The 15113-nt window shown below is 37.8% G+C and overlaps 1 protein-coding gene and 1 long non-coding RNA gene across 4 annotated transcripts in view; one reads left to right on the forward strand and one right to left on the reverse strand.

The window, feature by feature from the left end:
- LOC147838831 (odorant receptor 131-2-like) overlaps nt 1-15113 on the reverse strand; it is a 1093102-nt gene that overhangs the window by 522530 nt on the left and 555459 nt on the right. The gene's annotated exons all lie outside the window — the stretch shown is intronic.
- On the forward strand, nt 101-3946 carry LOC141379866 (uncharacterized). Of its 2 annotated transcripts, none has more exons than XR_015520332.1 (3): nt 101-218; nt 610-897; nt 2291-3614. It is a non-coding gene; the product is annotated as an uncharacterized LOC141379866 (long non-coding RNA). The 2 variants fall into 2 exon arrangements; XR_015520331.1 differs by having other exon boundaries at nt 102-218; nt 2256-3946.

Here is a 15113-nt window from a genome sequence, read left to right on the forward strand (position 1 = left end):
ACCAAATATTCAGTGAAGATTTGATTATCATTGTATAATTTTAAATAGGGCTGCATGATTCTGGCAAAAATAAGAATAATGTTTTTTTGTTTTTTTTTTTAATCAAGATCACAATTTTCTCACGATTCCTTAGATGTAAAATAAAGGTTAAATTAAGTTGGCTATTATTGGTATTTCTCAAACATATGGAAAAACAACACTAATAATATTAGGCCTATGTGTAGGTTTACTGTTGATTAAAATGAAACATTTTGCACAGACTTGGAATGTTGGACTTAGAATTTAAATCTCCTGGTTGTTAATTCACAGTGAAGTGATGGCATCAGAATACAAATATTCATAATTCTGAAGTTCAAATATTATGTTTGAGGCATCATTGGCAGGCATGCGTGCTTCCTCTCAGTAATATACAAACAGTGCGTCAGCCCAAGCAGGATTTTGCAGGCGCGAATACATTAAGACAGAAATGACATATGAAAATTTTAAGACCATTTAGAGGTGTTCATATTGCTGAGCAACGTGTATAAAACAATGTGAAGACTGGTGCGACTGCCTTTACGCTTCTCTCCTGACCTTGAAAATATATTTTGCTGAATCATAGAAAAGCAGAATTAAGGTTGTGTGTAGGGTAGAATCGAGATCGCAACTTTTTTTTCAAATAATTGTGCATCCCTATTTAAAACATTATTTCCTTGCAGATGTCAAATGATGATATTTTGAACAATCCTGATCAATTTAAACTTTTTACCTGTTTTACAGACCTGACTAAATTGTTTACTCAGCTAGACTGTCTGTAAAGTATTTGCTGAAACCATTATATACTTGCATATAACAGTGATCGGAACCAAGCTTCATTTAAATCCTTAGACCATATGAACACACAGTATACCATAAAAAGTACTGCATCAGACCACTCTTGCTTTAAAGAGCCCATATTATACATGAAATAAGGTCATATCTTGGTTGTAAGGGTCTCCAACAACAGTCTAATATGCATGCAAGGTCAAAAAACACTTTCATGGTCTTATAATCTGCATTTATTTTTACCTAATTATCCCAGCGACTCCTGTATGAATCGTCCAGTGATTCATTTGTTCCCAAACCCCTCCTTAGCGCGGAGCTAATCTGCGCTGATTGGACCGATGACAGTCTGTCGCGATTGGTCGACTGCCTTCAGTCAGAGAGGGAAATGGCCAATAGCTAATCAGCAATTTAAAAAGTAATCACAGTTCATACACGCTCGATAGTGTAGGCGTGGACTTTAGCTGCCACACTATGGCCAGTGGATAGTGCCACGGATAACCGAACGAAGGAGACAGTCGTGTACTCGCCATACCACACACACACAAAAACACACACACACCTCCGGATGACAACGCTCCCGCTTCAGCCCGCACCCGCCAGGTTTTAGCCTGAGAACCCGCTCCGTTTTCTGCCCGCCGCGCCCGGTCCCGCTAGAGCGGAGAACACAACCAAATATCACCCAGTATACAGTCCAGACAGCCAAGCTGTCTGGATAAAAACACACACACAGCACAAAGTACACAAAGCTCGTTCGTTCGTTCGCTCTCTCTCGCTCTCTCTCTCTCTCTCTCCCCGCGCCAGATTTCTGCGGCGCGGAAATACATTTCCGAATAAATCGCGGGAGCAGAACTCTAGCACGGAGCTCCATAAACAAACAGCACGCGTCGCGTTTTTAACGTGACTTTGCACGCGATAAGATAATATATCCAGTTAACCTGATACAGTACACGCGGTTACAAGTAACAAATCACAACCAAATACATTTGCAAGCTAGAGTAAACGAGGCAACAACTTTAACCGCACGTACTTACACTTGAGAAATGTAGGAAGAAACCCATCCTGACGTCCATCAGTTACTCTTTACTGATCCTTCCTTTAACAAACTCAGATGAAGTATTCTTTGTAGCATGTAGCTTCCAGAAGTTTCCAACTGCTTGGTTATAATGCTGATGTTTCATCTTTGGGTAGAGACTCAATATATCCATCTGCAGTGTGACTTCAATCGACCGGCATGTTTGTGTGCGTGTGTTTGTGGGTGTGCGTGTGTTTGTGGGTGTGTGTGTGTGTGTGTCTGGGTTACTGCGTCAGAGGGCGGGGCCTCAGGTTTGAAATCTCCCGGGTTTGCGCGTGCACGTGAAAAACTTTGTTTCGTTCGTACGTCATGGCGAAACACCTAATGAGTCGGTATCAAGGCGACTCGTTTGAAGCACTATGATTCGACTCTTTTATAGATGAATCAACAGTTTTAAACACTGTATTCTTACAGATTTAAGCCTTAGCTGGATACTTCACTTCACTTAGAGCTGTGTTACACACTACATGGAGGGGAATTTTCAAAAACCCATAATATGGGCTCTTTAATAACTGTTCTATTTCTTCATGGCATAGATTCTATAAGATGCTGGAAAGATTCCTCTGAAATCTTGGTCCATAGCATCATGTAGTCCCTTCAGATTTGTCAGCTGCACATGAATCTCCCATTTCAGCACACCACAAAGCTGTTCAATTGTGAAGGATATTTGAGTACAGTGTACTCATTGTCATGTTTAAGATGAACATGCAGCTATCCTTAAGATGGGTCCCTGGATGTGGTCAGCAACAATATCCAGGTAGGCTGTAACAATTATTTATTTATTGAATAAATTAATTTAATTGATACTAAGGGGCCAAAAGTGTGTCAAGAAATGTTCCTTTTTGTTATACCAGTAACTGCCTGAACCCCTGATACAACACATGATCCATGCTTTTATGATGCTTATGCTAAATTCCAACCCTATACCAAATGAATTTCACAGCAAAAACCAAGGCTCATCAGAACATAAAGCGCTTTTCCATTTTTCTGTTGTCCTTACTTACAGGAGTCCTTCTTACAGTATCTGACAGGAGTGTCACCAATGTGCTGCTGTAGCACAAAGGCTTCAGTGTTGGAGTTGCTGTGTCACAGATGCTCCTCTGCAGACCTTGGTTGTAACCTTTTCGAAACATTCTTGTAATAACCTAGGAATGGTTGTGCATGAAAATCTGAGTAGATAAGCCATTTCTGAAATGCCAACAATTATGGCACATTATAAAACACACTTTCCCATTCTGATGCTTGGTTTAAACTTGAACAGATCGTCTACACATTGGCTGTTTCTGAAATCACCCCTATACTCTTAAATGGTGAACTATTTGATGGTGTGGTGTCTGAAAACCTAGTGGTCAACAGCTAGAAAATACAAACACCCATTATTCGCTACAAGAGTCTGCACGCTTCATGAAATTACATGGCCAACCAGGCCGTCCACAGTAGCATCCTATTAGTGTAAATTTCTAAATATATTAAATTACCATTTTTATCAAAATGCTTTGTTTCATAACTAGTAAACAACCCAATACGCATCCCTTCGGGTGAACTGAGTGCTCATTCACACTTTAAGTGGACTAGTGTACTAATATTGGGAATAGTGCACATGTTGTCAAATCCAGTTCCTGGAGGGCCGCAGCTCTGCACAGTTTAGCTTTAAGCCTTATAAAACACATCTGATCTAACTAATTGAGTCCTTCAGGCTTGTTTGAAATCTACAGGTAAGTTTGTTGAAACAGGGTTGGAACTAAACTGTGCAGAGCTGCAACCCTCCAGGAACTGGATTTGATACCTGTGGAATAGTGAATGAGGTTATATGTATAGTTTTGGATGTCGCACTTCTCTACATCATACTGTACCTGCCAACATTTGATCCTGAAAATCTGGGAGACCGGGGGTGGGGTGTTCTGGGGTGATGTGTATAAATAACACTGTTGTTGAGAACCTGGTTAGTAAATGTACTATGGTGTTAGTAACTGTATTATGGAGCGGGTTTCGAGCGGTCACTGTGATCGAATACTATACAAAGCTTGGCAAACCGGGGGTTCCAGGAGTTATAATAAAATGGGAGGGTGGCGGGAGATGGTTCTACAGTACACGAAACTCCTGGGAAAAACTTGAGTGTTGGCAAGTGTGCTCTGTATGCCTAAATGATTGGAGTTGCTGCAATGTCATTAGCCGCATTTCCACTATCGGGCCAGTGTGAGCCAGGGCTTTTATCGAGCCAGGCCGGGCCAATCACCCGGGACGTTAAGCAATGAGGCCGAAATCATGTCGCGTTTCCACTGTTGGGCTAGTAGCTCGCAGCGCGTCACGCAAACCACGCCCCCAGAATGTCCCCCGAATCGAACGTCACTCAATCCGCCCACTTCAGCGGGAAACAGGCAGATAAAGCACACCACATCATCACAAAACTATTAAAATTAGGACAACCAAAACAAACAAATGACACGTTACTGTACAGCAGTACAATGTATGTCTATACGCACATGCCTGTTTGTTCTCATTCATCATCGAAATCCAGTGGTCTTGCCTCTAACCGAGGGACCCAGCGCCGGGAGCGCACACATCCATAATATAAAACCACATATATAAAATTCTCTGTTACTAACTCGATATGAAATGTAGTTTATAACACCCTCAGTTAGACAGACACTGTCCAACATTCATGTTAAATGCTCCGGAGAGAACTGAAACATAAACTTTTCCCTATAGGCTTTATGACACTTAATAGGTGATTACCTTTATTTAAAGATCTTGCTTATTATATCTTAAGTAAAGGAAAGTGTTCAGTGTTTCAGCACATAAGAGCAGCACATAATAAAATATAGCCTATATTTCATTGCGCTCAGCAGCTATGCACTAATAAAGTTTTAAATGAAAGTTTAATATGGCTTTTTAATATTAAGTTTAATATGGCAGTTTGATATAGTACCTAATTTTTATAGCTAGATTTTGTTAGTTTTATATTGGTTTATTTATTTAATGTGATTTTATTATATCTGATATTTGTAATTCTTTAAATTATTTCAATATAGCTTTGGCTATTTTATCTAGATATGACACTTGTTTTGAGCCTACAAAAGTTGATATGAAATTTGTTAAGTTTATTGTTTTCTGTTGTATTCATATAGTGTATTATCTCCAAAATAAATAAAAACAATAAAAAAATATAAGAAAAAAGCCGCTCGCGGCATCAACAGAGCTATCAAGGGAGTGCTCTTTTCCTCGGTCTCACACACACACACACAGGCATCTAAACACACAAACACACCTTTTAAACTTTACAGAAACTTTCGAAAACCTACTGTCTATTGTGTCTTTAATATGGTGTAAAGATTATTATGCCTTATTAAAACATAAAGGAGGATGCAGCAAAGAAAAGTCACTTATAAATTAAAACTACTTTATTATTTTATGCAACAGCCTTACATTTAAAAGAGAAACATAAGGGCGATCATACGCAAAAAGACCCCAGCCTATAATTTGTTCCAGATGTTTTCTTTTCCTTATTTATTTGTTTGTTTATGTGTTTGGCGCATGTACTCGTGTGCGATCGGAAAACTGCCCGCCTCTCCTTTCACTCTGCCCCGAAGCCCTGGCTGGCCCTCTTTGGCCCAAGGTATTCGGCGGGCCGAAAAAGGCTGGCCGCTGGCCCCAAGAAAGCCCCGATTTGGCCCGATTAGGCCCCGAAAGTGACAGTGGAAACGCGACTGGCCTTGGCTCGCACGCTTTAGGAGCGATAGTGGAAACGCGGCTTGGTTGATTAGATATTTGCGCTAAAAAGAGGGAATGGCCTATGGGTAGTAAATGCTGTGAATTTTGATGTACCCTATTTTCTTCAGCAAATATCACTGCTTTAATTAATCATAATTATTTTAAATTCAACCCTGCAAGTGCATGGAGATCAAGCTTGAAGTGCAGAGCAGATGGTAAAAATGACCATGCCATAGGGGGTCACTTAAAAACGACCACAAAGCACTGACATTACGGTAAATAGATTTTCTTTCCTTGCGAGAATCCTTGGAAAGGGGCAAAGCAGTGCATGATGGGAATATGAATAAATATTGCAGAAAAACAGCAGTTGGCACGGTAAACCTAAATGCCCTCCTATAACAGATGTTGGAACATATGTTAGAAAACAGTCACGCTAATGACCTTGAGGAGAAGCGAAGTCATCCAAGACCAGCTCAAAATGTGCACCTTTTTACGATACTCATCAGTTTATGTGTTATCTGGCGAGCACAGAGTGTTGAGCTCACATTTCATGCCAGTTTATTATCATTATGTTCTGGCTTCAGGATCGTGACACGGCTAATCTATTATTTGAAGTATAGGACAAATTCAGCCAAACGATTTCAGCCGGTGCACATGATGTTAACATGCAAAAAGCTATCATTATTAGAGCCTCAAGGTCACACAGGATACCAAGCTAGTAGGATAATTAAACAAAATTTCCACTATAGATATATTAGTACAACACCACAGTTAGTTCAATCTAATTTGTAGTCTACAATATTTATCACAGTTTAGCAGTTTACTATAGTTAATAAGAGCCTATGTTGTATACACTCGCTAGCCACTTTATTAGGTGCATCTGTCCAACTGCTTGTTAATGCAAATTTCTGACCAGCCAATCAAATGGTAGCAACTCAATGCATTTAGGCATGTAGACATGGTCAAGACAATCTGCTGCAGTTCAAACCGAGCATCAGAATGGGGGAGAAAGGTGATTTAAGTGACTTTGAATGTGGCATGGTTGGGGTGCCAGTAAGTAGGTGCCAGACTGGTCTGGGTATTTCAGAAAATGCTGATCTTGTTGATGTCAGAGTAGAATGGCCACACTGGTTCGAGCTGATAGAAAGGCAACAGTAACTCCAATAACCACTCTTTACAATCGAGGTATGCAGAAGAGCATCAACATTTCAAAGCTTGAGGCGGATGGGCAACAGCAGCAAAAAATCACACATCCTGCTTTGTATCAATGGTTCAGGCTAGTGGTGGTGGTGTAATGGTGGGGTGGATATTTTGTTGGCACACTTTGGGCCCATTAGTACCAATTAAACATCAATGTATCAACGCAACAGCTTACCTGAGTATTGTTGCTGACCATGTCTATCCTTTTATGATGACAGGGTACCCATTTTTTGATGGCTATTTCCAGCAGGATAACGTGCCACGTCATAAAGTGTGGATCATCTCAGACTGGTTTCTTGTACATGACAATGAGTTTACTGTACTCAACTGGCCTCCACAGTCACCAGAGCTCAATCCAATAGGACACCAACAAGATGTGTTGAAATGGGATATTCGGATCATGGATGTGCAGCCTACAAATCTGCAGCAACTGCGTGATGCTATCATGTCAATATGGACCAAAATCTCTGAGGAATATTTCCAGTGCCTTGCTGAATCTATGCCACAAAGGATTAAGGCAGTTCTGAAGGCATAAGGAGATCCAACCCAATACTAATAAGGTGTACCTAATAAAGTGGCCGGTGAGTGTAAATAATATTATTACATATCTAATGTATATATATATATATATATATATATATATATATATATTTCTACAACAGTTCTGTCTGGTTCTCAAATCTGATTCTGGTTCTCAGCTGATTGCTGTGCGATATTCTGCAATATCAGAACTTTACCCTTTGTGTATTACTCCGCCCACATGCAGCCAGCAAAAAGCAGATACTACAGATCTAAAGTTTAAAAGATGCACGCTCAACTGTTTAACTGTCAGCTTATGATTTGAATCCGGTAGAAAGTAGTTCCTCATACAAAAGGGTTTTTGAGACTCTCCATGTTTGATTTAGTTTTTATATACACAATTATGCCATCAAACTGTTGTATGAACGCAATATCACATTCGTAGCAGTGCGATATGGCTGTATATCGGCACTGGTGGGGGCACTAAGGCACTCGGCCTGCGGCCTCATCCCAACACACGCCTCCCACCAGTGCTCATATACAGCCATATCGCACTGCTACTCGTGTGATATTGCTCATTTATATATATATATATATATATATATATATATATATATATATATATATATATATATATATTAGAACATTGATTACAGGTTGTGATTAGGAATTGAATAAAATCAGTTAATTTTTTATCAACACAGATTTTAAGGTAGGCCGACTAGAGTATACAATATAAGCTACATTTGGAAATCGGTGGACCTGCACTGCCAACTTACATACTAATGTACTATTTTAAAATATGCTACCCACAGTAGAGTTGTAGATGAGACCGGGCACAGCCTAACACTTCTTGACATTTACAGTTAATGCGAGTCCACATGGGGTTCGGAGTATATTTTTTTCCTCAAATCATTACACTGGACTAGTTTTGCTTCCTAATTACAGTGTACACTTTCCCCTCAATATTTACCCCAAAAGAATGTACAGTAAGTGAATTGTGACAACATGCTTATTTTTTTATTATATGTCATTTAAATGAACTGTAAAAATGTTGGGTTGCACACAATTGACTTGTGTTGGACAACATGAAAGAAATAAGTTAGGTTATTAGTGGTTACAAATTTAAGTGAATCAATCATCAATTAAATTTCTCAAAAAACACTCAAGAATTGGGTTGTTTCAGATCGTTTTAAACAAGTAATTTGAACAAACAGTAGGCGTTATTTTTTTAAATGTATAATTTAATCAATAATGATAACTTAAAGAGATTTTTCAAGGTAGAATTACAAATACATACAGTACTTGTGTTTTTTTTTTCTAGTTTGTCACATGTAATGCATATGTCTTTAGAATACAGTTCATTTAATTGTAAAGCCATTCCAAGTGCATGAAATTAGAAAATGTGATGCATAACTACATACAAATGTTGCCTCTTGCTACACTATGAAAATCTAATTAATAAGTCATTCTGGACCCAATTGAAAAGCCCAACTAGAAGCGAATGATTTTAAAGTGAAGCCATTTTAAAAGCTACCCTGTGATCCTTTAATACAGACTCAAATCTAACAATTGATTGGTGTATTTTAGAATTTTATGCTGGTTGCTGACATTGCCCCGTCTCGCTTTGAGCTCTTATTATTTGTTATCATGCTTAAAGGCCTCTTAATGCCTCTCGACATCCCTGTCATGAAATGTTTGGACATTATGCTAAATGCTGTCACTGGCCGCTCCGCAATGAGCCACGTGTTGAGAAAACAGGAACTTGCATGTGACAGAGTGTGTCTGATGTCAGATTGGCTGTCATGTCGCATTAAGCCTTGACGGTTATGAGTGGGCAGATAATAGTCCTGTCTGATCCATAACCTGTGTTTAGGAGAACACTCAACACCTTTTGTCATCACACAGGCACAGCAGGCACAGAGAAAAGCACTTTGGCTTTCATAATTTGCGCAATCACTCAAGACTGCATGAAAATGTTTGTGTTCAGCTGAGAAACATCTTAAGGCAAGACACTGCAGATTAAAACATTGTTTCAGGCACCAGCCACTTTTGAGACTGTGGGCCTCCTTACTGTTTTTTTTTTCAGTCTAATGTAAAAAAATATCCAAAAAATATATACTTTTTACCCACTTTTCAAACAACATTGAAGGAGTCGGATTTCTACCTTCAAATCCATTTCATCATAAATCAACGTTTATGCTTTTCCTCAACATCCTGTTTCTCATCACTTTTATTAAATATAATTATTTGAATGAGTAACTTTGAAATTGATTTGAACCAATAAATAAGTAACACACTGCTTTATATAAGAAGGTTCAGTGTCCTGGCTCCTCTCTTTGCCTGTTTATTTTAACTTTGTTTTCAGGAGACACACAAAAATCAGGTCATAGGTCATGGAGACCTCTCTCCCTCTGTCCTTCTAAACAGAATTACTGATGCAGAGGAGAGGAAAAACACCTGTTCTATTTGTCATGATATTGTCTACAGTAATTTAGCTGTTTTGATTGTTCTGTTTTGATTGTTAATTCTTTTTAATGTAATTCTTTTTGTATGTAGATAGACACTGTGTGTAGTGAGGACATTGTAGCCGAAGGTTGATGGAACCAGTCTTGAACCAGTTTAATAAAACAGCTGAATGTACAAGAAACATTGAGTTTCCACAACAGCTTGTCTATTGCGTCTATGGTTTAGCTTTTACAGGTCGGAGATCAGCTCTTAATAACTTAGGGTAGGCCTGACCTCCAGGAACGATGTCGCCAGCCATATCTGGAGCTAGATACAATTCTTCCTTGACGCATGAGGCCATCCATATCTGGAGCTAGATACAATACTTCATTGACACACACCATTAGAATTGTCTATTTTTGCTGTAACCAATGAGAACTGTTTACCTGGATCCCACCTTTTCTGGACTTGTGTAAAGAGTATAATTGCTGCATTGTTGTACTGTAAGTCAGAGCGGCCTAGGAACTCATTGCGAGTGTTAATGCTGGCTTCTGCTGATGAAACTGCAAACTATCTTCAGTAAAATTAATTTTTTTATTTGAATCTCTGACTCTAGCTCTTCTTCATCAGACAGACTGGTCATTCTTTGGGTTAAACTGTATACCATCCCTACAACATCAAATTGGCATCTAGCATGATGTTAAAAAACTGGTTAAAAATGCAAATCAACTTGATGTCAAAACCCTGACGTCCACTTGACATCCACACATTGATGACAGTATGCCATCTTAAATTCTGAAATTAACCAATAAAAGAAGGCTTTAAGACAAATTTATTTTATTCATCCATTCATTTTCATCTGCTTTTCCGGGGGTGGATCGTGGGGGCAGCAGTCTTAGAAGAGAACCCCAGACTCTCCCCAGACACTTCGTCACCTTAGAATTATCTACCATTTTCGTCAAAATTGAGTTATTGATATACTCTAATTAAATGACAAATTATTTACATTATGGGATGTTTTTTTATAAGTTGTTTACATTTTAAGACATTTTATATAAAAAAAAAAACAAATGTTACACGCATACTGTTTGCTATGTATTGCAAAAACTTTGAAGCTCAATATCTCAAAATCATTAAGAACGCAGATAGAACCTTATAATTCTAAGGTGACGACTTCCTCCAGCTCCTCCTGGGGTATCCTGAGGCGTTCCCATGCCAGCAGAGAGACATAGTTTCTTCAGCATGTCCTGGGTCTTCCCCGAGGGCTCCTCCCAGTGGGACATGCTTGGAACACCTCTCTAGGTACGTATCCAGGAGGCATCCAAAATAGAAACCCTAACCACCTCAGCTGACTTCTTTCGATGTGAAGGAGCAGCGGCTCCTCCCTGGGTGACAGGGCTCCTCACAATCTATAAGGGTGCGCCCTGCCACCCTGCGAAAGAAACTCATTTCGCCCGCTTGTGTCCGAGATCTTGTCCTTTTGGTCTTGACCATAGGTGAGAGTAGGAACAAAGATTGACCAGTAAATGGAGAGCTTTGCCTTTTGGCTCAGCTTTTTCTTTACCACAATGCAATGATACATCGCATCACTACCGCATTACTACTGCACCAATCTCACATTCCATCCTACCCTCACTTGTAAACAAAACCCCCAGATCCTTGAACTCCTCCACCTGGGTAAGGACTTTCCTTTACACTGGAGATGGCAAACCACCTTTTTCCGGTGGAGCATTCCCGGCCGCGTCACACTCGGCAGCAAACGGCCCCAGTGTATGCTGAAGGTCCATGTTCAATGAAGCTAACAGAACAACATTTTCTGCAAATAGCAGAGATGAATTCATGTGGTCATTGTGCTGTGCTTTGAAATTTGTCTATTTATTTATATTTTATATTTATTTATATTTGTTTATTTATAAACCAATTTCGGGATCATCACGTGCTTATGATTGCTTGCGGCTGGACCTGCAATATTCAATTTACAATGAACCAATCAGACGATTCCTAAGCTACTATAAATACCTTAGGTTATGTATCACAGCTATCTTAATTTTGAAGAATCCCCCCTTCAACCCCTACTCTTCCACCTTTCTAGGTGGGGGGCATGGTGACCCAGTGCTTAGCACTTTTGCCTCACAGCAAGAACGTCTCTGGTTCCAGTCTTCATCAAACCAGTCTATGTTTCTGTGCGGAGTTTGCACGTTCTCCCGGTGTTCACGTGGGTTTTACCCGGGTCCCCCGGTTTCCTCCCACCGTCAGAAAACATGCAAAGTTTACTGACTAATCCAAATCGACATCATAGACATGATCCTACCAAGTACTTATCTCTGTAAAGAGCAAATCTGCTTTTTAGCCACCATGACAGGGGATTTCTTGAGATCTACCTAAGCTCAAACTCTCCTCTCGCCTTGCAATGGGAGGGAACCTTGAGGAACTTGTGAGCTCAGGGCTCTTAACCGGGACAGCATGGCAAACTAGCTTTATTATTAATCATCAGCTTAGTGTGAACTCTTAAAAAGCCTTGCCTGAGTCCAACATGCACTGGAAACAAGTTTGACTTATTGCCAGCAATGAGAACCAAACTCCTGCTTCATACAGGGGTGAGACAGACCTTACCAGAGTACCTCTGACCCCATACTCTCAGAGAACCTTCCACAGAATGCCACTCGAATGCCTTCTCCAAATTCACAAAACACATGTGGACTGGTTGGGACTACTCCCATGAACACTTGAGCACCCTGGTGAGGGTATAGAGCTACAAATTTCGTTCATTCATTCATTCATTTTTTTTTCTTTTTGGCTTAGTCCCTTTATCAATCTGGGGTCGCCACAGCGAAATGAACCACCAACTCATCCTGCGTTTTACGCATTGGATGCCCGTCTAGCTTTGCAACCCATCATTATACATATTTAATTTCCTAATATTATTAAAAATCAACAAATCTGAATGAGGAAATGAGCTGGCTTGTTTGTTATTTGCTTTTGTTTGTTTCTAATTTAAAACAAGTTTTAACAGATTCCCAATAGTTTTTTTGAATGATGACTAATAATAAATTAGCATTTTCATATTTCTTTGTTCAAAAATTTGTATTTGAAATTGTAATCTCATTACATTATTTACTGTAATAACGTAATGCACATTTATAAATAAACACAATTTTGTAAACATAAAATAGTATGGTAAAAACTGACAAAAAATGTAGGAAATATTTTAGTTGCATCGAAAAGTGTGGTTATGATAACTGTCTGACTAGCTAAATTTAGTGCTTAAAATGTCACTAAAATGCAGTATTTAAACCACATAATTTAATAGAAAGTGAGGCGAATGACTGCGAGAAGGTCCACTATTTGAGAAAAAAAAAACATATTTTTAAAAGGCTGCCTATAGGCATGAAAATAAAAACACAATAATATGAGTTTATTCATTTAAACTTCTATTACAATTTCTGCTGGATTTTGTATCCCTGTAATGCATGTGAACTACCTTCATATCAAAACAACATCAAACTGACATCTTACATTTACGTATAAAAGACATGTCAAATATTTATTAGAGGACAGTCCTGTAATTGATTTCTGACATGTTTTTTGATGCCAATGTTAGATGTCAGTTTGATGTTGTTTTGACATCAAAGTAATCAATTAGCATAAAATTGACATTTTTGACGTGTTATTATGATGTTGAGAATGTTTTGACACTGGGATGTGTTTGTTTGTCTGATTACTGTCGCCTATATGCAATATTTTATTCTACAAAAAAAAGAAAAGAAAAAGAAACTGACTTTTCACAGCATCGTTTATGTAATTATGGAGTGATGAAAAAATATTCTCAGTTAAGAGCTAAGACTAGCAGATGAGCCCAAAGCTAAGACGTTTCTAGCAAGCAGGGTAAGTGACATCTTTTATAAATGGTGGTTTAGTTTTGTGTGGATTTCTTTTGAATAATTAATGCTGCACATTAGGAATGAGGGAAGATATTATTTAGATTTCCCCGTTCGAAACAACATCATTCATGCTGTTTCATGCATAGCCGAGAGTGTCAACCTTGGCTGTTTTCTGCAGATGTAACATCTTAGCATAAACGCTGCTGAGGATGAAGAGAGTCCTGGCTGGCGGTACAGGAAATGTGCTCGCGGTAGCTTGAGCGTTATTGCCCCCTTGCGAATAAAATCAGAATAACAGGACTTTGTATTTGTACCAGTAGGCCTACTTAGTATTATTAATGTTATTATCAGGTAAGTAGCGGTAGTATTTATTTATTTGTTTTTATATACCTTTTCCCAAGATTTTTAACTCGTAATGTCGCTATAACACACTCAATGCTTTTTTTCAACACATCCCATAATTTCTAAAATATCAACCTATACCAAATGGTTGATAAGTAGATTTGTGGTAAAAGTACTGAAATTAATGCATATACTATGAAAAATCTGAAAATATGAAGTGTACGACTAATTCATTTAAAATCAAAGTATTTTTTGAATACTAAATCATCTTTATTTTTTCAAGTATGCCCTAAAATATTTCAGATTCTAATTTAACAGGTTTTTCTGTTGTTGTTGTTGTTGTTTTTTTTTTTTTTTTACAATAAAACCAAAATCTATTGGTGCAGCAGATTTATGTTTGTTTGATTTATTTTATTTTATTTTATTTATTTTATTTATTTTTTTTTTTTTGGTAAACCAGCAATGCTGTGTGTGTACAGTAAACCATTATTTAAAACCGTCATTCTTTAAATAATTTTAACAGTCAATATTTAAAATAATAAAAACACGGTTAACCATTTAATAAAGTGGGCCATTTTATTATTACTCAATTAAAAAAATTAAATTAGTTAAAATTAGTTTCAATTATTTCTATACATTTTTACAAATCTGCACTTTTGTTATATATTTGCCATATATTCATTCAGACATTTAGATATCTTAGTAACTGTAGTCTTAAATATGTATTTCAGTACTCGCCAATTTTTGTCAAGTTTTTCTGTAAATTTATTTGTTGTAAAAAAAAAATCACTTATTTTATGTGACATTTTTAACACGATATGTGATATGCACTTTTGCCACATATCATTCATTTATTTGTTCATATACATTTTTTATTTAATTTGGGTAAATTAACTTCTAAAGGTATTTCAGTTAGATGCCAGTGACTTTTTTTTTTTTTTGATTTTGAAGTTTACGGTTTTCATTATTTATTATAGTTTGATTACATTTTTAATGCAGGTTTAATTTACTTAGCCTACTTATTTGGCAGGGAAACAAAAAAATTGTAAATATCTGTAATGTTATATTTATTTGCTGTCATATTGTTAGCTTTATTTGACATTAGTTTTATTTACAATACTTAAAGTTTCTATGCA

The sequence above is a fragment of the Danio rerio genome, chromosome 21 (genome assembly GCF_052040795.2).
Source record: "Danio rerio strain M-AB ecotype USA chromosome 21, GRCz13ab, whole genome shotgun sequence".
Lineage (NCBI taxonomy): Eukaryota > Metazoa > Chordata > Actinopteri > Cypriniformes > Danionidae > Danio > Danio rerio.